The 24,087-nt window shown below is 42.9% G+C and overlaps 1 protein-coding gene across 1 annotated transcript in view; it reads right to left on the bottom strand.

Annotated features, from left to right (window-relative positions):
• Positions 1-2,568: 2,568 nt before the first annotated feature.
• Positions 2,569-24,087, bottom strand: part of Smpx (small muscle protein X-linked) — a 45,953-nt gene continuing 24,434 nt past the window's right edge. The window contains exon 5 of the mRNA XM_075957133.1: positions 2,569-2,632. The gene's annotated coding sequence lies outside the window, so the exon portion shown is untranslated. The remainder of the gene's footprint in view (positions 2,633-24,087) is intronic.

The raw sequence follows: 24,087 nt of genomic DNA, 5'->3' as shown, positions 1-24,087 counted from the left end.
AATAGCCTTCTTTCCACGGGCCTATTCATAATGGGAGGCTTTTTGTAAATCCTCTAACTACTCCTGTTCAAGACCTACGGATTCATTTGGGTAATTGTCACCCACCCCCACCCCACCCCTATGCCCTGGGCTTTGCTGCTAGAATACCACTGTCAGGTATTCAGGAAGTAACCTTGGAAACAAAGATAATTACCTTCCAGTCTTCGCTGTCAAAATGTAAAGAGCATACAAAATGAGGGGCGGAAGTAACTCTTCCATCTTGGCAGATGCTGCTCCACAGAGAATTCCCATATGTCCCTTGCAGTTCTAGGTCCTGTTGGGCCTTCTCTTTTTATTCTGTCTCAAGCACCATAGGAAGGAAAAGGGGCAAGTGGGAGGATGTTTCATGCGAGGTGCTCATGTAGATGGATTTGTTTCCCCCAGCACAGAGTTCCCCTGGCCCATGGTGAACAGCCAGGATAACGGGTTCAGTGAATGCTGTATTCATATTCTAATGGAAATCACACCATTGCAGATGTGTGCTAACAAATGCGCATGCTGCCTCCTGCATTGCTGAACACAGTGCTGTTTCTAGTTGTTTTCCTACAAAACCTTCAACTACTTGAACCTTGTTTATCTTTCGTGGAAAAGGTTTATACATGATGTGTTTTTCTTATAAATATTTGGCATGAATAAGCCCAATTCAACAAGATATATGGGATTTCTGTTTTGAGATGGTGTCTCAGTATGTTGCCCAGAGTAGTATTGAACTACTGGACTCCAGTAATCCTCCTGCCTCGGTCTCCCCAGTGGCTGGGACTACAGGTACAAGCCACCCACCCTATCAGGTTGATGTATAGGTGGGAGTTCTGTTTGTTTGTTTTGCTGGGGACAGAACCCACTAGCAGACAAATGCTCTACCACTGAGACACCACACACAGCTCAAGATGAATATTTAAAGTACTTAGTGTGAAATATGTGAATTTTGAAAATGATAACTTAATTGAAAGCAAGGATTCTTCTTTTCTTATAGTATATGTACCATCCAATGACTAATTCAATATGGAACTTTCCATGTCATATAGATAGTGGATTTGAGCCTTAACAAAATTACATACATATTAAATTCAAAACTCTCCTAAATCCACTGAATTTGTCTCATGACTTGACTTAGTATTATGCTGTGAATGTGCCTTGGAGAGTTATTAAAAAGTGGAGACTGTTTTTATAACATTAAACTAGACCTTCATTTTGAAGCAGAACATGCTAATCTATATTTAAACGAAGTGAGCACTGGAGTAAATTTGATAACACACTATCCAACCATACCGGATGGCCTGAGGCATCACAGTCCAAGATAGGGGCACAGCTTGATTGGGGTTCACGCCACAGTCTGGCAAAAACACCTGGGAGCCCAAGCCAATTAGACAACGGGCAACCTTAAGAAAACTACCTCCGGAGAAGGGAAAAGCAAGCCAGTCTTTCCCACCTGTGGCTTTCAGACAATGACTTGAGCTTTTGACAATGACTGCTTCTGGAGCAGCGAGAAAGACCTTTGAGCTCCAGCCATAGTGCTGTGGCCTGGTCATACCAGGTAGGGGACACACTTGATTTTCACACAGTCCAGTGGTGGATAATCTGGTCCCTCACTGTATGGTTGCTCAATGCTTCTTCTCAGGTTATAATAGTATTAATCACTAATTACATTTATCCCCCCCCCTCTCTCTCTCAAGATGGGACCTTGATTTATAGCCCAGGCTGGCTTTGACCTGGTCATCACGCTGCCTTAGCCTGTACGTGTTGGTATCACAGGCCTTTGTCTGGATGAGTCTCCATCTTGAAAAGATACATATTTTGCCTCCTTTGCCCAGCTATCGTCTGATCAACCCCTCTCTTTTGATCTCACCACTCAGCTTTACTTTACTGGGTATTAAAATGAACTCTGTTCCTTCTAGAATAGGAGATTTCTGAGCCCCCGTGGATCTAATATGCACTCACCATCCATGTCTTCCTCGGATGGGAGGTAGCAGCAGTACAAAATTACTCATGCAATATTTAAGCTCATATGCGATGATCAGTCAGCCATAGTGTTTCCCGTGGTGCCTAATAATTCTGAAGGCCCCACTTAGGCAATATGGAACTTGACTGCCTTGTACATCATATTTCTCTCCACTTTAGGGAACATGTAGCTATCTGAAGGTATGAAAATTCATTTAGTCTAGATTCATATTTTACATTTACTCAAATATTTATTTGAACTCATGAAAAGTTAATTGAGGTAATTTAAAAGGTGAAGAACTAAAAGACCTCTCAAATATTGACCAAGGGACTCTGAGAAGCAACTTCAAGAACTTAACATCCAGATCACTGCAGGCACATTGCCATAGCCCTGCACACAAGCACATCTCTCCTCAAAACCATGCTCCCCAGCTGCTGAATTCATGCGCTGATTTGCTCTGCAAGGTGCCAAAAATGTAGCTAAAGTGAGAAATGCAGCCAACTAGAAGGAAGAAATATAAATGTACAAACAGGATATTTTTTTCTAGAGTCTTGGGAATTCAGGAGGTTCATAATCGTCATACAAATATATAAAATTTTTAAGGAGTGCATTTATTTTAATCCATTTTTTTCTCCTTAGTTCTTCACATCAACCCTGCAAAAGAAAAGGCAAACATATCATTAGGTTCTTTCCCTCCTTGATTTTATTAAGATATGACTAACAAACAGAAACTGTATATTTACAATGTGATGTGATGTTTTGATATATGCATACACCATGAAGTGATTAAATCAAGCTAATTAGCATCTATAACAACTCACACATTTTTTATGGTTAGAACACTGACAGTCTACTCTCAACAATTTCCAAATATGTACTACCTTATGAACAGAAGTCACCATACGGGACAACATTCCTGCGTGTAGCTGACATTTTGTGCCTTCTCAACATTTTCACATGTCTTCAGCGCCATAGAAACCACCATTATATTTTCTCTGTTTGTGCAAACTCAATATTTAGATTTCACATACAAGTGAGGTCATATAGCAGCCTTCTTTCTCTGTCTAGCTTAGTTCACTTAATACACTGGCCAAGTTCACTAATTTAGTTTTCATGTGATATTTTTAGGAACACCTTATATACCAAAATGATTAGCACAAGTTAAATGAGGTATAAGACCTCATTTTGACTTACAAATGCATCTCTCAATTCTAAGTATGCAATGTGAACTGCGGAAAAAGTATAGTATAGCCATCAACTTTGGTTCTAGCGATTTAAGTAACTGTGGACGAAATTAGGATGGTGCTCCTTGAAAGAATTAAAAATGCATGCAGAATTTAAAACTATGACTTGGCAAAACCTAGCCTGGTAGAAATTTCCATTCGTGAGTCTAATTCAGCCCTTTCTCTATGCATTTCCACTGCCATGTGACTATAGTTTCCTACAGTTGTAGGTAGGGTGGAAGCCCTAATGCCTGGGTTTGAACGTGTGATTTTCTTTGGCCAAGGAAATGAAACGGAAGTGTCTTTACATGTATTACATGATTTCGCTTGTTTGTTTGTTCCTCTGTTAATGCCATAACATGAGTAAGCCCAGGCAAGCCTTTTGACCCCCTAAAGAATGAGAAACCTGTAGCAAAGAGCTAAAAGACTTGAAGACTCCTACGTGAGTAACAGCCAAGATCAGCTAAACACAAAACACATGAGCCAGAATGAAAACATCTTTTGTTTTCATCATTGGATTTGGAAGCCATTCATTATGCAGCGATAGCTAATAACACGGTGCCGTTTCTTTCCAGAGTTCTTCCTCAGCAAGTCTCACACATTATTGACACATTTGTTTCCCATTAGTCTTTAGTGCCATTCTTTGTGTGCCTTACTCATGTGAATGGGCAGATTGTTTCTAAGTAGAATAAAAGGCTTTTTTATTACCAATGGCAGGATTTTAAAAAAAACAATCTGCAGGCAAAGGTGACATGACTGCTGGGGCAAAAACTAAGACTTGGGTTCTCTCCGCAGCCCTTGCTTTCTTCTCCACTTCAAACGCTGGCAAGCCAAATGCTCTATTTCTCCATCTCTCTCATAGCTAGTGGGAGTCGCAGAGCCCAGATATGGCCCGTGAGCCCTGAGGAGAAGTGAACAGCTGACATCTTTTGGAAAGCTTTGCTTCACAGTATGCATCTGTAGAGCTCACAGAGCCCTACGTGGCTCTGAACATTTGTAACATGGCCGGGATGTAGGCTGTACTGCTCTCCTTGCTGAGATGAAATGCAGAGAGCTTCCAAAAGCAAAGGGATCTTGCTCAAAGCCTCACCTCTTCTAAATGGAAAAAAAAAACCCGGATTTTAACTTAGGTGTCCGGACTCTGAGGCTTTTTCCAGTCTACTAACAAGGATGATTTGGATGGCTCTTTGAACTAGAGGGAAAAGCAGGAGGCCATTATGGTTGTAAACTGAAATGACCTCTTGAATTTTTAGAGAATTTGATTTTTGAATTGTAGTAAGACCACAACATGAGATCTACTTTCAACAAACATTTAAGTGTAAAATATGTTATTGTTGGCTTGGGTAAAATGTATAGTAGATCCCTACAGATAATTCATCTTGTTTAACTGAAATTTTATATCCACTGGTGTATAACCCTTTATTTCTTCCTGCCACCTGCCCCTAGCAAGAATCTTGGCTTTTATGGGTTTGACTAGTTAGGGATATCATATAAATGAAATCAGATACTGTATGCCTTTCTGTGAGTAGTATGTTTCACTTTGTATAATGCTGCCCAGTTCATCCATGACCTGTAGTGCAGAAATTCTAGGCTGGATAGAATTGCCTTGTATATTAACAGTACATGTTATTTATCCATTGCACTGTTATATAGTTAAGGGTTTTTTTTTTCTAACAGTTTTCAAAAGTCACCAAGAGTAAGTAAGATGCCACATTTGTCCCTGTCCTGGGTTTCTAGATGAGATGGAGATCACTGACTGGCTGCCTCACGTCCCCACACTGGGCACCATGCCGGTCCTGTCTGTAACCATCCTCTCTTATACTTCAGCCCTCTGAGCTCACCAAATCACACATGCACTGCTTCTGCAACATGGCAAGGCCATCAAACTTCTTGTCCCTTGCTAACACATTGAGATTGTCACCCCACCTCTCCATTCTGCTCCGGGTGGCCCCTGAATAGGGTAAGTCTGCTGCTATGCCTCATCTTCATCCCCTTGCATTTCCCACTAGAACTCTCCTGCCATGGGCTAGAACTTTCTGAAGGATTTGCACATGCCCTATCCATTTCCATTCCCATCCGCTGGCCTCTCAACTGCACCTGACACAGAAGCCTCGGGACTGATGAATAGGGACCACTGGAGAAATGATAATTGAGTTGGAGTTACAGATAGCCTCACAGTCTCCAATGTGAGATGGCAGGAATGAGCAAGGGGTCGTAGATTTAATAAACCAAGACTGATGATTTGATGTGCTATGTCCCCGCTGTGCTGTCAGTTCTTCTCTAGACCCCAGATGGAGTCCCATCATGACTAGAGTGTGCTATATTCAATTTATTGCAGTGAGCGCTGTGTTGGGTGACATATGGCCAGCCTTTCTGGCTAAGTGAGAGTCCATAACAAGCTGACCTTGAAGCTAAGACATTCCTTGGACTTTAAGCTCTGAACAGCATAAAAGGGGTGGTGATCCATATCAAATTGTCACTGAGGCATATTCTGTAAAGTGTGATTTCTCTCTGAGAAATGTCCAGACAGTGAAGCACTGTCTACAGCCCAGAGTCGGTACCATTTATATGACAGGCTTGATGCCGACTGTGAACACTCGGCATCTTCCCAGCTACGTGGAATCATGGCTTTCCTGAGAAATATTATTTAGATGGCCCTAGCCTTAAAGGAAGTAGAATCCTTCTCCTCAGTCACTGTGCCTAAGAGCCAAAGCAGTCTGCAAAACCCTGGTTAAAGAGGGGGATTCTGGGTCTGTGCCATAAGCCTGTATTTCAATGGAAAAAGACAAAGAGCTGATGGTGATGCTACCGGTTTTTGTTACCTATTATGTGCTAGGCACTCCAGTTACTCCCCTCTATCTACAGATTGAGCCTGGTTGTTCGTATAGGAGCCAGGCAGGAAGTAATAGGACGGTGGAAACACCCCAATTGCCTTAGAAATCACCCGGTAGCCCACCCTGTTCCCTTTCCCATAGAATTTAAGTGAGCCCGGGCACAGAACTCTGCTCACGGATGAAGTCAAATATAATCTCCCCTGGACTTCAAAGCCCCAGAGGAGTGGAGTCTGTCTCGCTGGTCTCATGGGACTCACTGTGTGCTGAGAATCCCTGGCTGATACCAGAATACAAAAAGCCAGGAATCCAGAGCCCAGCACTCTGTTCTCTGAGTCAGGGCTCTAATTTAGAAATGGAATCAGTGGGAAGCTAGCCAGAGCTAAAACTGCCCTTGCTGTAAAGCACACTTGTTTGTCAGGGTGTTGGAATACAAGTGTGTTGGGCAATCACCAGGGCCATGATGCTTCACCACCTAGAAAACAGTCGTCAGTGACTCTGCTGTGCCCTAGCCTCAGGACAGGAAGGTGAAATACCCCGATGAAAAGTCACTTGACAGCTAGCTACCCAACACTTCTCTCCCCTAAATTTGAGAAGCCAGACACCCATCCTCCAATTTCCCTTTGGCCAGGGCCCATTTTGGCTAGTATAAGAAATATACCAAAGACCTCCCCTGTGCCACTCTAAGTCCAGGCTGAGGATCATGTGATGTTTATGCCTCCCCATGACCCATTTATAGCGGTCTTACTCATAGTCACTGTGGTCCCACACACATCATAGGAGAAATGGAGTCCACTCAACACTTGTCTGCGTTTGTTCCTTTAGCCGCTTTAGCCGCACACTCGGCGGGTGCTGCAGCAATTACTGCCTCCTATGGGGTGCCAAATCATACAGCCATAAACACGATGACACTCAGGAGTAGTGACACTCAGAGAAAGGCAGGGCCTTGTGCTCCAGTTTCATTTGCAATGGCCAACTACCCTCGGAGCACACCGGTTCAAGCCCTCGAGTTCACTAGAGGTTAGCAGAGTAAAGCAAGGTCCTGGCATCTGTGGAGTCTTCTAAAGTCTGCAAGGCACTCGCACACATTGTCCTACGGAGGCATCATGATCACGCCGTGAGGTTGGTAGTGCAAGCTTATAGCAACAGCACGGAAGAAACATCATAGACCCACAATGAGAGAAGAAGGCATGTGCCACTTAGAACTCTGTCCAGGCAACCCGAAGCCCCGTAATCTTTTAAAATCTGAAACAACGAATTCGTGATCCTAGAGAAGCTAAATAAGAAGGTGAACCCAAAGAATAACATATAGTTATCCTCCTGGATATTGGAAGTAGACAAGATTGCCGGACAGGGGTTGGGAGCATGGGGGTGGGGGTAGGTGGGGATAAGGGGAGATGGGGAGAGAGAAGGGAGAAGGGAAGGATGGGGAGAGCCTGAGGGAATCGGATGGTTGGGATGGAGGAGGGGTGGATGTGGGAGCAGGGAATTAAATATCTTAATTAAGGGAGCCATTTTAGGATTGGCAAGAGACTTGAATCTGGAGGAGTTCCCAGGTGTCCAAGGAGATGTCCCCAGCTTGTTCCTTGGGCAGCAAAGGAGAGGGTGCCTGAACTGGCCTTATCCTATAACCACACTGATGAATATCTTGCATATCACCATAGAACCTCATCTGGCGATGGACGGAGATAGAGACAGAGACCCACATTGGAGCACGAGACTGAGCTCCCAAGGTCCAAATGAAGAGCTGAAGGAGGGAGAACAAGAGCAAGGAAGTCAGGACCGCGAGGGATGCATCCACCCACTGAGACGGCGGGACTGATCTGATGGGAGATCACCAAGGCCAGTTGGACTGGAACTGATGGAGCATGGGATCAAACCGGACTCAATGAATGTGGCTGACTGTGGAGGCTGATGGAGAAGCCAAGGACAATGGTGCTGGGTTTTGATTCTACTGCATGGATGGGCTTTGTGGGAGCCTAGTCTGTTTGGATGCTCACCTTCCTGGACCTGGGGGTAGCAGGGAGGACCTTGGACTTCAATAGGGTAGGGAATCCTGACTGCTCCTTGGACTGGAGAGGGAGGGAGAGTGGGAGGAGAGGAGGGGAGGAGGTGGAAATTTTCAATAAAAAAAGAAAGAAAGAAAATAAAATCTGAAACAAAATCCTAAGTCAAATTTTAGAAGTATTTTACTAAAGTATGTGACAAAAACCTTCTCCACCAAAGCAGAGCTCAGTGACCTCTAGTGGGGGACAAAGTGGTAAGTTGAGGGGGCTGCAGTCTCAAGAAAGATTTTTTTTCCAAATGATGAAGAAAGCCTTGTATCCTATGTATGTCTTAACATCCTAGGCCTAGAGACAAAGGTGTTTATATCAAAAGTACCCAGAATGTTCTTACAGCTGCCAAGCAATGGTCTGTGGCAGCTGTAGACTCGAGAAAAAGCCAAATGGATTGCCAATGTCCTGACATATAACCAATGGAAAATACTTTTCAAAAATACAGGACTCCCTGCATTTATTTAATAGTGCACAGTTGAAAACCATGTTGTCCTAGAAATCACCTTAAAACTGAGGGACTGTACAGTGACAATGTGCATAACGAGCTGTTCAAAGTCTCAGCATTCAAATAAAAAGTAGGGCTTGAAGGCAATGGGACTGGGGGAATGACTCATTTTTTGAAAATTAGAAAATTTAAATCAAAACTGGTTGAGTTGTAGCTAGTTAACAGCTAAGAATCCTTTTCCCTACACTAAATTATTTTTCATAAAATGGGAATAAGTAACCAGTACAGATTATACAGGCTGTTGTACGTTCATCAGTGCAGTCATGGAACAACAGGCACAAAGAAATGCATATGTTTGTATGAATAATAAAGAAACATATCTGCAGTGTATCAAGACTTTGACTAACAGGCCTGGAGAGATGGCTTCATGGTTAAGAGTGTTTGCTGCCCTTCCAGGGGACATAGGTTCGGTTGTGAGGACCTGAGTTGGGTTCTCAGCACCCATATCAGAAAGCCCTCAACTGCCTATTAACTGCAGTTCCAGAGGAATCCAGTGCTCTCTTCTGGCTTCTGCAGGTATGCTTGCACATGCACACATGCACGCACACGCACGCACACACACACACACTCACATACATCGAACTTTAAAATTTTTTACTTCAATATTCTTGTACTTGTTCTAATGAATACTAATATATTTAATGAATAAGTTTCTTGCCTTCTCATAGTTTAGCTGTGTTCTTAAAACAGTACAAATAAACAAATACCGAGTTAATGGTTTGATGGGGCCTTCTACTTGTTTATTCTCATGACACTTTTTGTTTTCTTGAGGTTAAAGGTTGAACACAGGGCCATGCACCAGATAAACACATCAACTGCCATTAACTTACACCCCTCCCTCTTGATAAGACTTTTCTTAATTTATGTATAATCTCCAAATTACAGTGGCTGGGTTTTAATATACAATAGTATAAAATAATTGTTTGCTTTTAGGCCTTTGAAAAACATTAAGAAGTCAATCCAATATTAAGCAAACTGGTACAACCACTTGAGGAGATATAAGAGATACAGTGATATGATGAACAAGAAATGGAAAAAATCTCTCAGAGATCCACCTGCCTCTACTGTCTGGCTGTTGGGATTAAAGCATGTGCCACTATGCCCGACTTCACCAAAATATTTTAAGTACATAATTTTATTAGTTAAAGGGTCAGAAAAAGATGCTTATGGAAAGGAAAAGAATCATATCTTAAAGGGTCTTACAGGCTGTTGTAAATCACTCCTAAACTGTGCTCATTTTTAAACTCAAAACAGGATATCAAAGAGCTGTGCAGGAGAATCACCTGGAGATTTATTTGCAATCCCAAAGCCCAGATTGCCCTTGAGCAATTACATCAGCATCTCTAGGGGTGCAATCAGTAGTTTTTACAGTTTCCCAGGTACTCTGATGTGAAGCCAAGGTTGACAACCACAGGTCTAAAAGGGCTCCTCGCACTTCAATGTCCAGATGCCCTAGGGATCTTATTAAACTGAGGGTTTAGACTTTGTAGAGTCTGAGGGTGGAGCTTGAGTTTGTGTGTGTCCCCCACCTTCCTAGGGGACATACATAGCTGTTGTTCCATGGACCATCCTTGGAAACCAAAGGGGACTCGAGAAGTGATTCTCAACAGGGCTTGGTACCACAGACACGTGACAATGTGTGAAGACATATTTAGTGATTACAAACAGTAGGAAGAAGTGTCTGTGGCATAAGCAAGTGTCTTTGAGCAGAGTTCTCTGGCCCCAGAGTTAACAGGATGGAAGAAGAGAAACCCAGATCTAGAGAGAGCTGTTTCTGGTGAAAGAAAATGCTTCCAAACTTGAGCCAGAACAGAACGTTTGGTCTCTGGTGTAATAAAAGCTTTCTTCTGGGAAGCACTGCCAGTAAAACCTGAAAGATTTTCTGATAAACTTAATGAGATTAAGAGTCCCTTCTGGGAAATTAGATTTACCTGCTCTGCCTTGTAACAGAGTTTAATGATCACTTGTACCTGGGCTCACAATGTTTACTAGTCCCATTTTTTTTCTTATTCCAACATTTGAACAGGGTTTCTGAAGCCTCTTTAAGAAACTCTGAAATGAAGCTTTGATTAGTGCCTGTAATCAGTGCATCAGAGAAACTGCTTCAACATCCTTAGCCCAAACTGCCTCCCAGCTGAGTACCAAATGAGCTCCTGACTATAGATTTGGTCGTGTTTTCTGCGTATCTGTTATGGAGACCATGCCAAGCCTTCACATCCCAGCTCTCCTGCCTTCTACCTGTGCACCTTGGACAAGTTACCTAACCTTGTGAGCTCCAATTTTTTTAATGATAGAAAAATAATAGTGTCAAGCTCATATGACAGTCGTGAGGATAACGCATTAAAGCGTTTAGCAGACGGCCTCCCACCTAGTGCGAACTGTGCCAATCTTCTCAAAGACCCACACAAAGCTTATAAATCAGCACATCCTTCCTCTGTCTTCCAAGCAAGGCTTTCAATCTGTGTCATCTTATTTTCCTGCCTTTAGTGGTGCTGATGGTCGGGAGAGATCTAAATGTACTGAGAGGAGAATTGAAGGGAGGTAACGAGGGCTTGACAGCCGTCAAGATGACTCAGCTGTCCCGCAAACGTGCTCTCTTCTCTCTCTTCTCTTTCTCCCTCTCTTTCTCCCCCCTCTCTCTCCTGCTCCCTAAAGATTCATATGAGTGATGAAATCATATCCCCTACTGTTCAGAGTCTGCACTTTGTTTGGATATGGTTTATACTGCTGTCATCTGCTAGAAGCATCAGGGACAGCAGCTTCATGCTTAAAAATAATCTTTCCCACTGGACAGTGGTGGCACATGCCTTTAATTCCAGCACTCGGGAGGCAGAGGTAGGCAGATCTCTGTGAGTTCGAGGCCAGCCTGGTCTACAAGAGTGAGTTCCAGAATAGGCTCCAGAGCTACAGAGAAATTCTGTCTCGAAAACAAAAAAAAAAAAATCTTTCCCATCTTCATAAAGATAAACAGAATTTAGTGTTTGAAATACATATATGAAGTAGTAAGCCAGACGTGATGATTCATGCCTATAATCCTGGGACTTCAGAGGCAGAAGAAGAGACAAAAGGATCAGCACAGTTAGAGACTGACCTGGTCGTCATAGCTGGTCATAGTTTCAACATAAAACTCAGGACTATAGAGAGATACCCTATCACGAAAGGAGAAAGAGGAGGAGTGGGGAAGGAGAAGGGAGGAAAATGAAGAGGAAGAAGAAACAGGAGCCAGAAGGAGAATGGAGGAGGAGTAGAAGGAGGGAGGAGGAGGGGAGGAGAAAGGAGAAGAGAGTGGGGATAAGGATGAGGAAAGGGGACAAGGGGAGGATAAAGAGGAGGAGGAAGGGGAACAAATAGTCCTTGGTGAAGTTGGCAGTGATAAAGGATTATATAGAGATAAAAATACAGCAAAGACGTTACTGTGTGTATCTAAGATACGACAAACATCTATATGGCTTTGGGAAAACTTCTCTGGAACTCAGTTTTGTCACCTCTAAAAGGAAACACGCCCCCAAATAGCCCCCAGTGATCCTTGCTCTTGGAGTTCACACCCCTATGAAGTTCCCTTCAACACAAAACAGGACTGACTTGTGAAAATCAATTATGCATTATAAAAGTGGCAGAGTGTGACTTGCAGCACTAGACCACAACAGACTTCCCATGCTTGGATCACGTGCTCTGCGGCAAGCAAGCTGCCATGGCAGGAAAGTAGCCCAATGGGTGAGGTCCCCCAACGAAGGCACCATAACCTACTGATAAACAATCATTGCCAGCTAGCCAGCAATGTGATTGAGCCACCCTGAAACCGGACCATCTGGTTCTGTCAAGACTTTGTTCCAGCTGATATCTTGACTATAGCATTTGAGGAGGAGCCAAGACTGGAATCACTTCCCTTAGCCCCTTCTGAATGAGGTAATAAGCATCGTTCTCAGAAGTTGCTATGTTGGGAGCTCCTTGTTGCGCAGCAATAGCTAATATCGTTGGCTTAACTAAGTTCAGTTGTTATATTCGGTCACTGAATAGGTAATTCTTGATAAGAATCATGAAAAGCTAATGTTACACCTGAAGGTCAGAAATATAATCCTAGTTGCAGGATAGAATCTAACGGCTTTGGGCACTTTTTGAAGGGATGGAAGAAAGACACAGTCAAATTTTACAGAGCCACAATTCTGAGAACTGAAAAGTTTAACCTTATAAAAGCAAGCCAACCCAACTGACTAACCTTTGTTAGAGGGAAATAAGTTTTGATAAGGCTTAAAGGTTGCCAGATTTGTGGTGAGACTCAAGTGATTCTCCAGAGTAAGGGACATGATCTGGAAAGCAGAGAGTATAGAGCAGACCTCAGCATAGGTCTGGTCTTGGGCTTTGGTTGGAAGAAATGGCACTGGTGGTCTTCTGACCTATGAGACTGTGTGGATGGATACATGGATGGACATGTGACAGAATGCGGATGAAGCACAGCATGCTGTGGAACTCGGATGACTTCAGCTCCCTTTCAGCACAATCTGGCTATTGTTTGGACTCCTATGTCAATCTGGATGCCTCAATATCTTCCTCTGTGTCTTATCCCAAGAATAAGCCAGGCTCACCAATGAGTCACTGTATACAAAGTTTACATCTATACCAGGAAAGTGTGGTTGTTTTTCACATTTGGAGACTTTCATCCCAACAGCCTTAGTATTTAGCCAAAGAAGCACTTTCCAAATCCAGAATGATCTCAGTCTGTTTGTCAGGAGAGAATGTGATAAACAACTTCTAACTCAGTTTTTCTCAGACAAGCATCAAAATCACCTTTTGATGACCAAGTCTACTTTTCCTTAAAGAGGTGGTTGGTAACCAGGCAGATCCCCATGGTTCTAATGTGCAGTCAGTACCACAGATAAAGGCTCTGGCTGTATCTAGCATTTTGCTCTGATGTGAAAATAATTAGAATAAAAATAAGTGATTCTTGCCCAGAGCCCAAGCCTGGACAACTCAATTGCTCAGAAATCAGCTTCAGTTCTTAAGTCATAATATTTTTAAATAAACTATAAAGCTGGTTATCATTTGTCCAAGTAGCTGAGATCCTTTGGTTCTGTCTGCTCTTGGACATGAAAAGTGTTCAAATTTAGAACCTCTTTTATGTTTTACTTCCACTAGTTGGACATTCATAAAAGAATGTTTGAACAAAGATTATCACACCCAACTCCTTTGTATTATTGTATACCTGGAACTCAACAAAGCCTTCATTAGACACATTTTCACATAGGGCAGGGAGATGACTTAGTCATCATGGTGTCTGCTTCACAAGTCTGAGGGCCCAAGATGCCCAGTGCCCTCGTAAAAGACTGGCATAGGTGTAACCCCAGCATTGAGGGAAGGAGAGAGCAGGTAGACCCTTCCAGCTCATTGTCCAGACAGCCTAGCTTCATGAATGAGCTCCGGGTCGAAGGTATTCGCACACACCCATACAAACACCACACCTGCAAAATTAAAGAATTATTTTCACAGAGGTTTGTAAAACTGATTTCTCGTCTTCTCTGTCATTTTATCCAGGGATTTGTCTGTGTTGTTTCTTATATATCAATCTAGAACACTCTTGAGAATTTTAGAAAGAAGAGTCAGTGGCACACTGAGCCCTGGCTTGCCCACCTCTGATCTAGAACACTGTTTGTAGAAATTAAGATTGTATCTATGAGTCTAAGTGGCTGGCAGATAAATCTATAACATTGGTAGAAGTCCTTATTATTTACATGAGGATTGTCTCTTGGGATATACAAAGTCTATTAAACCACATGGGGAGAAAAGGTGAAATCTGAAAAAAAAATGGGGACTGTCCTATCTGGCACATGGAAAACCTGCTTAGGGTATGACTGAGTGTTGCACAGCCTGGATCCCGGCTGCCCCACTGTCTAGATGTGCCATGTTGGGAGAAAACGTGTTCCTGCTCTGTCCCTGTTTTCTCATTTATACAATGCCATCCTTACACACATTTTTTTTATAATTTGAGTCTCACAGGTCCTTAGTGCCTGGTCACTCACTAGAAATACTATAACAAGAATTTGTGATCCCTGCTTTACTGAATTTCAGTGAAGAAGTCTGACTACGTCTCTTACTATGTATTTGAATCTTGGCTATAAAAGTGAAGTGGGTGAAGGGCCAGGCATGCTGCATATCAGTGGCTCTCAAAGTGGAATCCCCAAACCACCAGTAGCAGTAACAGTGGCCACCATGAAAACTTGTCGCAAAAACACTTTCTGGGACCCATTCCAGACCTACTGAATCAGGAATGGGGGGTGGGTAGCCTGGAAGTCTGAGACTCGGCAATCCCTCCAGATGATTTTAACATTAAATGTTAAGGGACTGTTTGGGGAAAGGAAGGAGACTTATGTATGAGCAGAGGGCATCTGTGGGAAGGGAGTAAGGAGAAAATGTGATCTAAGCACAATATTGAATATGTATGGAAACCCATGATTTTGTGTGCTAAGTAAAAAAAAAATAGTTTTTAATTGAAAATCATCGTTCTCATCTCAGAGTTTTCTTCATACCCCAAGACCACTACCAAGAATTCTGTCCTTGGTGCTGCTATGGTCCCCAGTCTCCTCAAGATCTCAGTTAAAAATAGGAAAGGGCTTGCTTCTTGAATTGGCAGCCCAGCCATGCAAAGTCAGCCAGGAAGAATAACTACACCATTGGATTCTAGAATCTAACCCTGCAATGATCTCGGCAGGTTGGAAGTGTCTGCCAAAATTCACAGCGCTGTTTGGATTTTTAATGGAGACAGCTTTATATTTCATGTAACTCAAGTTTCTTGGCATTTTACCGCCTATGTGTGCAGAAGGGTTGTCGTAGCATGGCTGCGCTGTGAGCTCTGTGGCCTTAGAACATACCGTGGTGAAGGCTGCAGAATTGCAACAGATTATGCAAAGCTGACCTGTGGTTCAAGAGGTGAAGCCCTGGTGACTACCGCTTGATAGGTCGGAATTTGACTGCCTAGTGAGAAAGAGTGTTCCCCAGGAGAGAAAACTGAGTGTAGCTTCAGCTAAAGAGATGACAGCCGCAGGCTGTATTAAGGGCTTCCAGAAGCAGTGTGCTGTAGTTGCATTTGCCATTCCCATTGGTCAGAGGTTCTCATCCTGTGAATCATGACCCCCCCATTTGGAGGTGGTCAAATTGCACTTTCACGGGGTCACTAAGACCATCAGAAAACACAGATAATTATATTATCATTCAAAATTACAGTTATGAAGTAGCAATAGAAATAATTTTCTGGCTGGGGGTCCCCACCACATGAGGAACTGTAGTAAAGGGTCGAAGCCTTGGGAAAGTTGAGGACCACTGCTCTAGAGCATTGTCACAATTTGGACTCATTTGGGCCATGAGCTCCTCTTCCTGCCCACCAGGGGCTCTGAATCCAGCTGGGCTGGTGGAGTGGCGTGCTCCTGGCAGTGGAAGCAGGCCTATAATTGGCTCATTATTGGATTGGATTTGGCACAAAATGACTTCCAGGCTCTCTGCTTCCTGACAGGTAATAAGCAGCAAGCTTTGTATATGATGCTGCGGGGAATCGAAGATACCTGTCTTTGCTGCTGCTGCTGCTGCTGCTGCTGTTGCTGCTGCTGCTGCTGCTGGAAAGCTTTACAGCAGAATTCACTTTTAGAATGGCGATTTAGGGCATTTTGAAGTAAATCTCCCTCCCACCCCTGCGCGCTATTGTTTTCTACATAGTACTTCTGATTTTAAGACATTCACCTAATTTCCATAATCCTGGATGTTTTGTGTCAGTGTGTGTGTGTGTGTGTGTGTGATGCTTTGCTGCTTGCATGTGAGTAAATGTTGTACTGAATTATGATGTTTTTACATTTATTTGTACATATGCATGTGACTAGACCGCAGCTCACATGTGGCAGCTGAAAAGCAGCTTTAGGGAACTCTGTTCTCTCCTACCGTGTAGGTCCTGGGGACTGAACTCAAGCTGGCAGGCTTGGTGGCAAGCACCTTTATCCACTGAGCCATCTCCCTGGCCCGAGTATAGCTCTTTTTAATTTAAACATCAGGGTCTGCAGCCCAGTGGTAGAGCATTAGCATGTGCAAAGTCCTGTGTTTAAGAGCCAGTACTAGACACAGGAAGCAAATAAACACTAAATATGGGGAGAAATGGATATGGTACATTTCTTTTGAAATACATCTGTCATGACACATCATTATTGGTTAGAAAGGATTATTATCCCCTATTGCATGGGGACTTAAAATAGATGTACTTCATAACCAGTCTTAAAATTCCCTTCCACTGATGGGAAATGACAACACATCCCACAGTCCTCCACCCTGTGAAGTTGGAAGTCACATAAGAATGAATTGCAGATCTAATTCCTGTCTGACTGCGCTCACAGTGCTGATGAGCGGCTTGAAATGGAATGAACATGGGAATACTTTTGAATTCTCAGAATCTAGTCTGGAGACTTGCTAATGTCATTCCTACTGCTAGGCCCCAGTTAAAAGATGAAGGGTTTTTTCTACAAGTCCCCCCCCCGCAAAAAAACCCTCTTTTTCTTTTTTTTAATTTATTTATTTATTAAAGATTTCTGTCTCTTCCCCGCCACCGCTTCCCATTTCCCTCCTCCTCCTCCAATCAAGTCCCCCTCCCTCATCAGCTCGAAGAGAGCGATCAGGGTTCCCTGCCCTGTGGGAAGTCCAAGGACCACCCACCTCCATCCAGGTCTAGTAAGGTGAGCATCCAAACTGCCTAGGCTCCCACAAAGCCAGTACGTGCAGTAGGATCAGAAACCCATTGCCATTGTTCTTGAGTTCTCAGTAGTCCTCATTGTCTGCTGTGTTTATTGCCTGCTTATGGTGCCCCTTTAAGCAGACATTTTGCAAAGTCTGTAGGTTTTCATACTATTTAGCACGTGTATTTGTTAGTGGCTGCCTGCCTGCCTGTCTCCCTTTTACTGTAATGGAACTATCACTTAACTGCCAAATTCAGAAATGCAGAAAGAGAGAGGAAACCCTCCTGTGGAGTACTAATTGGGTGTGAGTAGGGCGTAAGGTTAGAGCAGGATGTAATAGAGAAAACCACCAGGGTCTGTCTGGGTGTTCAGACTGACATGGTTCTCATTTTATTCCCAGGACCAGACTTCAGTAGTGCATAGTCTGTGCATGAGAGATTACTCTAATAGGTGAGATGCCTCTTTCTGTTCTTCTAGGCCTATTCGAAAAAGCACAACAAGGAGTAAAGGAAACTCAGCAGCTTTTCTTTGACATCGGAGAAACAGCAGCTCGATCGCCCAATGTTCCTAGCACGGATTCTCTTTGGAGGAAAGTCCAGAAACTACAGGCCATTTACTCGTGGAAAACTGGGAGAAGAGAAGAAAAAAAAAATCCCTTGAAGTTCCCACTAGAAAATGAAAGTGCTCTAAAGAAATCCTGGCGCTGCCTTCTGGAAGAAAGGGCTTTGGAACACTGCCGCCAAGCAGCCTTTCAAACCTGGAGCTGCACTGCCTCCTCCAGGAAAAAGAGGACCCTTGCAGCCTGAAAATCTACTCACAGACAACAGAAGCTCTGGCAGAACAAAGTAGGTGGTGCCTGAGACACAGGTCCTCTGGGATGCTTAGGAGCCTCTGGGTGAGCTCAGATTAGTCACAGATAATTAGTGCTTTTTCATTTTCAGCACACTTTCTTCCCGATCTCTACAGAAATAGGCTGAGCTACTCTTTAGAGGGTATGTTATTTAAAAGCGAAACAAATCTCAGCTTTGGAAGCGAGAGACAGAGTGCAGGGACAGCAAAAGGAAGAAATGTTTCCTCTACGCTTGTTTGTCTTCAGTGGCCCACCTGAAACACCTCCCTGGCCTTCGGGTTCCACCATGTGGATTCCTGTTCATAGATTCAGCTCAGACTGGTCACGGCATCACAATACAGCACAAGTGTGTCCCATGCTTTCCAGAACAAGTAGCATCTGATGGAAGAGGTGTAGTGCTTGCTTGTCCGGGCTCAGTTGTCCCTGCTGCATTTCAAGGCAGATCTTCTGACATGGAAAGAAGTACCACTGACCCTCTAACAGGAGGCCCCCTGGGGCTTTCTGGCAATAGAGCATGCTTGCAGAAATGATGGTTTTTAGCAGTCAAGAGGAATTGTTCTGAGCTGCCTTGCTGCCACCTGCCTGGATGAAAGAAACTCTAATTTGTCGACTGCTTAATAGAAAATTCACTCAGTGGGAAGCCAATTGACCATCCCCGCCTGGGATTAAACCAGCTACCCCCTCACCATTTGCATAAAGCTATAAACCAGAGCATGTGGACTGAGGAGTTCCCAGGCAGGGGACCCTGGCAAGGGAGCATAAGTAAATCTGCAGGTCTTGCTTTGCTCCTCGTGAATCCTCCTTCTCAACCGCCACAGCATGTGCGGGGAGTTGAAACGAGCAGCGAGCCGCGTTGTCACGATGCAGCCAAGGCTGATTAGACAGCCCAAAATTCACTTTCCTAGTTTTCTGCGTGGGCTGCACACAGCGTGAGAGGGGATGAGAGAAAAGGCTTCATGGCTGGAAGACAGCTACAGTTGAGAACAACACTGCCCCGCCTGACAAGCCCTTGCTTATGCTGGGAGTAAAGGCAGCAACGGCAGAGGTCAGGATTTTCTCCTCAGCAGCTGTGTTGAACCTAGTCAGGGACCACACCATGTCCCTCTGGTCACAATCTTATACTACTCTGTCTCTTCTCCTCCCCCTGCACTTCCTTTCCTTGCTTTCTTTACCTTCCGGTCTCTTTCTTTCCTGCTTTCTCTCATGTTTTATAGGCATTAACATTACATTTCCTTCTCCTAAGACCTTTAAGGGAGAGCAAATTCTCTGTGTTGTCACGCAATTTTTCACCTATTAACCGGTAAACCGGGCTACATGCTCTGACCCGCAGTACTCGATGGTCTCTGAGCCCAGGGAATTCTTTACAGTTACTGCGTTGCTGACGGATTGAATGAATGAATGGGTAAACAGACAAGCAAAGAAACAAACAAGCTAGCATGAGACTTGTGGCTCAGTACCCTCTTGGTGGGAGGGAGCAGTTTCTGATGTCTCGTAGCCTTTGCTTGTTTCACTCAGAGCTGGCATAGTAAAATATTCGAAAGAACTATAGCTGACTAGAAGGACGCTCTTTCCCAGAATGCAGCAGGTGACCATGATTCAAAGGACTGGGTGGAGAGTACAGCAGATGCTGGAGCGACTTACAAGCTGGGTGACTCTAGTAGAACTGAGTAACCTTAGCTTTGACTCTGCATAAACAAACTGGCCATCCCTCGCAGTCAAGACAAGAGGTAAATAAAACATATATGTAAAACACAGGATGCTTCATCGGCCATTCCCAAGCATATAATAAATGGGGCTGCTCCTGGTGATGAGGAAACCGTAATGGTGCTATTGGCACAGATATTTGTTACTAATACTTAACATTGATTTTTAAAAGTTTGGAGAACTGTTGAGATAAATACTATAACCCAGGTAGGTATATACAATTATAAATATCTAATTTACTGATGGGTAAAAAAAAGTGTATCTGAGTGTCTTGTTTCTACAAATCTAATTATGTTTAAAACTATACATATTAGGTAGTTAATTCCTATACTATACTCCTTTTTCTTGTCATCTTAATTTTTATAAAATGCATTGGATAGACTGCTTAGAAAGGGAAGTTTGCGAGATGAGACATTAATTTCGCAAGTAGAAAATTGGGTTTATTCTTTGCTAGCACTACTGACATTTGAGGCTGGATAATTCTTTGTTGTAGGGACTGTTCTGGACATTATGGGATGTTTAACAACATCCTTGTCTTCCTCCCTACCCTGCACGTCAGTGTGTCCAGATATTACCAAATGACCTCTTAAGGACCACCCCCCCCCCACACACACACACACACCACTCATGTATCCTAGCTTGTAAACCACACCTTAGGACGGAGACAAGCATTCTACAGTACTGAAAGCAAAACACATGCCCGTCATGATTGCCCTTGGGCCCAGGAAAAGATATATGCCAGCTTACACAGATCTGCAGAATCTGGTCCTGAGCCAACTGTTTTTATGCAGGTTGTAGACACCTGCATAAAGGTCCTAGCACAAAAGTTTCGTGAGACAACAAAACAAATGACCGAAACTCTGATGTGGTTCAGGACCACTGAGGAAACTACCTTTCTCCAAGTGCGGAGTAGCAAAAGGAGAATTACAAATCAAAAGAGAGGCGGCTTCACTAAAGAGTTAAAAAAAAAATCCTTCTCCAACCATTTCCTTTAGAAAGAGAATAGAGCCTATGTAATTGGGTCAAAGCCGAGAACACATCAAAATTGAGGACAAAAAAGAAAAATGCCCAGCAAACTACAGAGACGACATTAGGGGAAGCTTTTAGGTTTTGTTTTCCTTTTTTTTTTTTAACATACAGTTCTACATAAATCAATAAATCAGTCCCCTGTTTTCTGGCAGAGGGACTAGGTTCTGAAATCATAAGTCAGACTATGAAAAATGAATCATGTTAGTCCTGGAGGCTGCAAAGCAACATGAAAACAATCACTCTTATGATAAACTGTATGGTGGGAAAAGCAATATGCAAAACTCGAAATGTGATGAATGATGGCATGTCCGGAAAAAGAGGCTGCAAGAACCCGTTCTTGCTGCATGAGTCATTGCCTAGCTCAGGCATTGTGCTTACATATCCTTTTCTAGAAGCAGCCCCTATGTTCAAAGCTACCACATACAGGGTATACTGTTTTCCACTCATTATAAAATTAACAAAAGAGGCATTTAACTCAGCCTTGCAAAGGTGGAAGGAAACAAGACCATATCTTTATGACCATATTGTTAGCAACTTGGCTATAAACTACTCCCTATTTACAAGTAGAGAGCGAGAGGAAAGAGATCCAAGTATCCTACTAAGAGGGGCCATTGTTTGGTGCAATTACCTTTTACTCCCCAGATTCGATTATTTCTGGAGGTTCTTGGGGGATGGTTTTTTTACATATAAAATTTGCTTGCTTGTTCTGGGTTTTAAGGCAAACTTGCACTCTTTAGCCCAAGGTGACCTGGAGGAGATCACAATAATTCTCCAGTCTCACAGTCTCCTAAGTGTTGATATTATAGGTATGAGCCACCAGGCTTTGTTTTAGGGTCTATGTAGATTTTAAAACCTATTGTTTTTGCATTTGACAGGGTTGTTTCCATTCACAAATTAATATTAATCACATTTCCCAAATATAGAGATATTATTGATTTGGTTGTTGATGTAAGACCCTCGTTTTTAACCGTGTCTACATGGAATATCTCTCTGTAAGCTCTGATTTCGCTGCATCCCAGACTTTTAAGTAAGTTGCAGATTTTTTTCCTTTAATCTAAAAGGGGTTCTAATTTCTTTTGTGATATTTTGGTTGATTCATTAGTCATTTTGAAATATGTTTTGGAGTTCCACAAATTTGTGACTTTCTAAACTTGACTCTGTTATTGAGTCATAATTTTAAATAATTTGATCCATCATGCATGACTTCAATCCTTATTCATTTATTAAGACTAGTTCTATGTTCAACCAAAAGTACATGGTAGACAATGTTCCTTATGTACTCGAGAAGGATACATACTCTTGTTCAGTACAGTGCTCTAGGTGTGCCTATAAAGTCTAGTTGATTTGCTTTGCTGTTCACATCTTCTATTTCCTGTTACTCTTTTACTAAAAGTGGGATTTCTTTGAGGCAGGGTTTTACTCTGAAGCTGCCCTGGAGCTCACTGTGTAGTCCACAATGGCTTTGGATTCATGGTAATCTTCCTTCCTCGGCTTCCTTAGTGCTGGGATGATGGACGTGAGTCACCATACCCACCTATTAATGCACACGGGGAATTGAAGTCCCCAGTTATTATGTTTATTAAATGTCTGTTGCTCAGCTCAATTCTGACAGCTTCGGCTTCATGCATTTTGGGGGTCTGTTGTTAAGTGCTAAGTGTACTTCTTATCAAGCTTGTGGGTCCATCCATTTACCCTCCTGTCAACACTCTCACAGTTAGCACTTGAATAAACAGGAGTGACAGCGAGGCAGAATGTTTAACATTTAAGAGTAATGAGTACCTTATGTTCTCCTTTTCGGGAGATGACATATCTCTGGTTGACTGGTTAGCAAATATGTCTTGTCTAGATATAAATGCACTTTGAAAACTAAAGCCAACAAGTTGCTGAAAATTAAATTTTCTTTGATTTTGTATATTTTGTTACATATGTATATAGTAAATATATTTGCAGTCGGGTAATGGTGGTACGCTCCTATAATCCCAGCACTCGGGAGGCAGAGGCAGGTGGATGTCTGTGAGTTCGAGACCAGCCTGTTCTACAAGAGCTAGTTCCAGGACAGGCTCCAAAGCTACAGAGAAACCCTTCTCAAAAAACCCTGCAAATATACATATGTTTGCATTAGTAAAACTGAAAGTGTCTTCCTTAGTTGGTAATTACAAATGGGATTAATTCTGCAAATTATTACTTTCATACATTACCAAAATCCATGAAGTGAATTACTAACAATTACAAAAAGTCTTCAGTTCTAAAAAACATTTATTCTTATTTTATAAATGTTTTCCCTGCATGTACATATGTGCACCATACACATGCCAAAGGAAGAGGGCAGAAGAGGCCCACCCCTGGAACTGGAGTTGCAGACCACTGTGAGCTGCTGTGTAGGTGCTGGGAGCACCAAGATCCTAGGCAGGAAGAGCAGGTGCTCTTAACTACTGAGTCATCTCTCCAGCCCCTAGGTTACATTTTTAAAATGAAATGATGTGTGTAGTGATGGATGGATATACAAAGAAAACGTGACATATAGACACAGTGGAATAGTATTTGGCCATAAAAAAGTGAAAATCTATGTGATTTAAAGCAATATGGATAGAGATGGAGAACTTTATGTTAAGTGTTTTACAAGCAAAGACACATGGTTCTTACTCTTATGTGGAAGCTAAAAATATTTGTTTCATAGAACTTGATCATTGAGTAATGGTTGCCAGAGATTAGGGAGAGTAGGAGGAAGGTGGACTAGAGAAGGGTTGTATAATAGATAACTAAGCTCAGTTGTATGAGAGTAATGGGTTCTGGCATGCTTCAGCATAGATGAATGGCCACACTTCCTCAACAGTCTATTAAATATGGCATACAGAGCAAGAATGTGAAGTCTCCCAGCACAAAAAGTATAAGCATTTAAGGATATGGTGATTCGCACATCATACATCATAAATAAACATATATGCATTGATTTAAAAATGACAAGCCACACCCAGGCAATGCTGGAGTATGCGTTTAACCCCAGCACTTGGGAGGCAGAGAGTTCGAGGCCAGCCTGATCTACAAGAGCTAGTTCCAGAACAGGTTCCAAAGCTACACAGAAAAACCCTGTCTCGGAAAAAAAAGATAAAGGACAAAAATTTCCCAGAGTCTCTAGCTTAATATGTATAATAATGTGTGAAGTCTGCCAGCCACAAAGCCTGTGGCCACACTGAGTAGCAGAATGCCT

This window comes from Microtus pennsylvanicus, chromosome X (assembly GCF_037038515.1).
Source record: "Microtus pennsylvanicus isolate mMicPen1 chromosome X, mMicPen1.hap1, whole genome shotgun sequence".
Taxonomy (NCBI): Eukaryota; Metazoa; Chordata; class Mammalia; order Rodentia; family Cricetidae; genus Microtus; species Microtus pennsylvanicus.
Note: the sequence above shows the minus strand (reverse complement) of the source record. Positions and strands in the feature narration are given on the sequence as shown.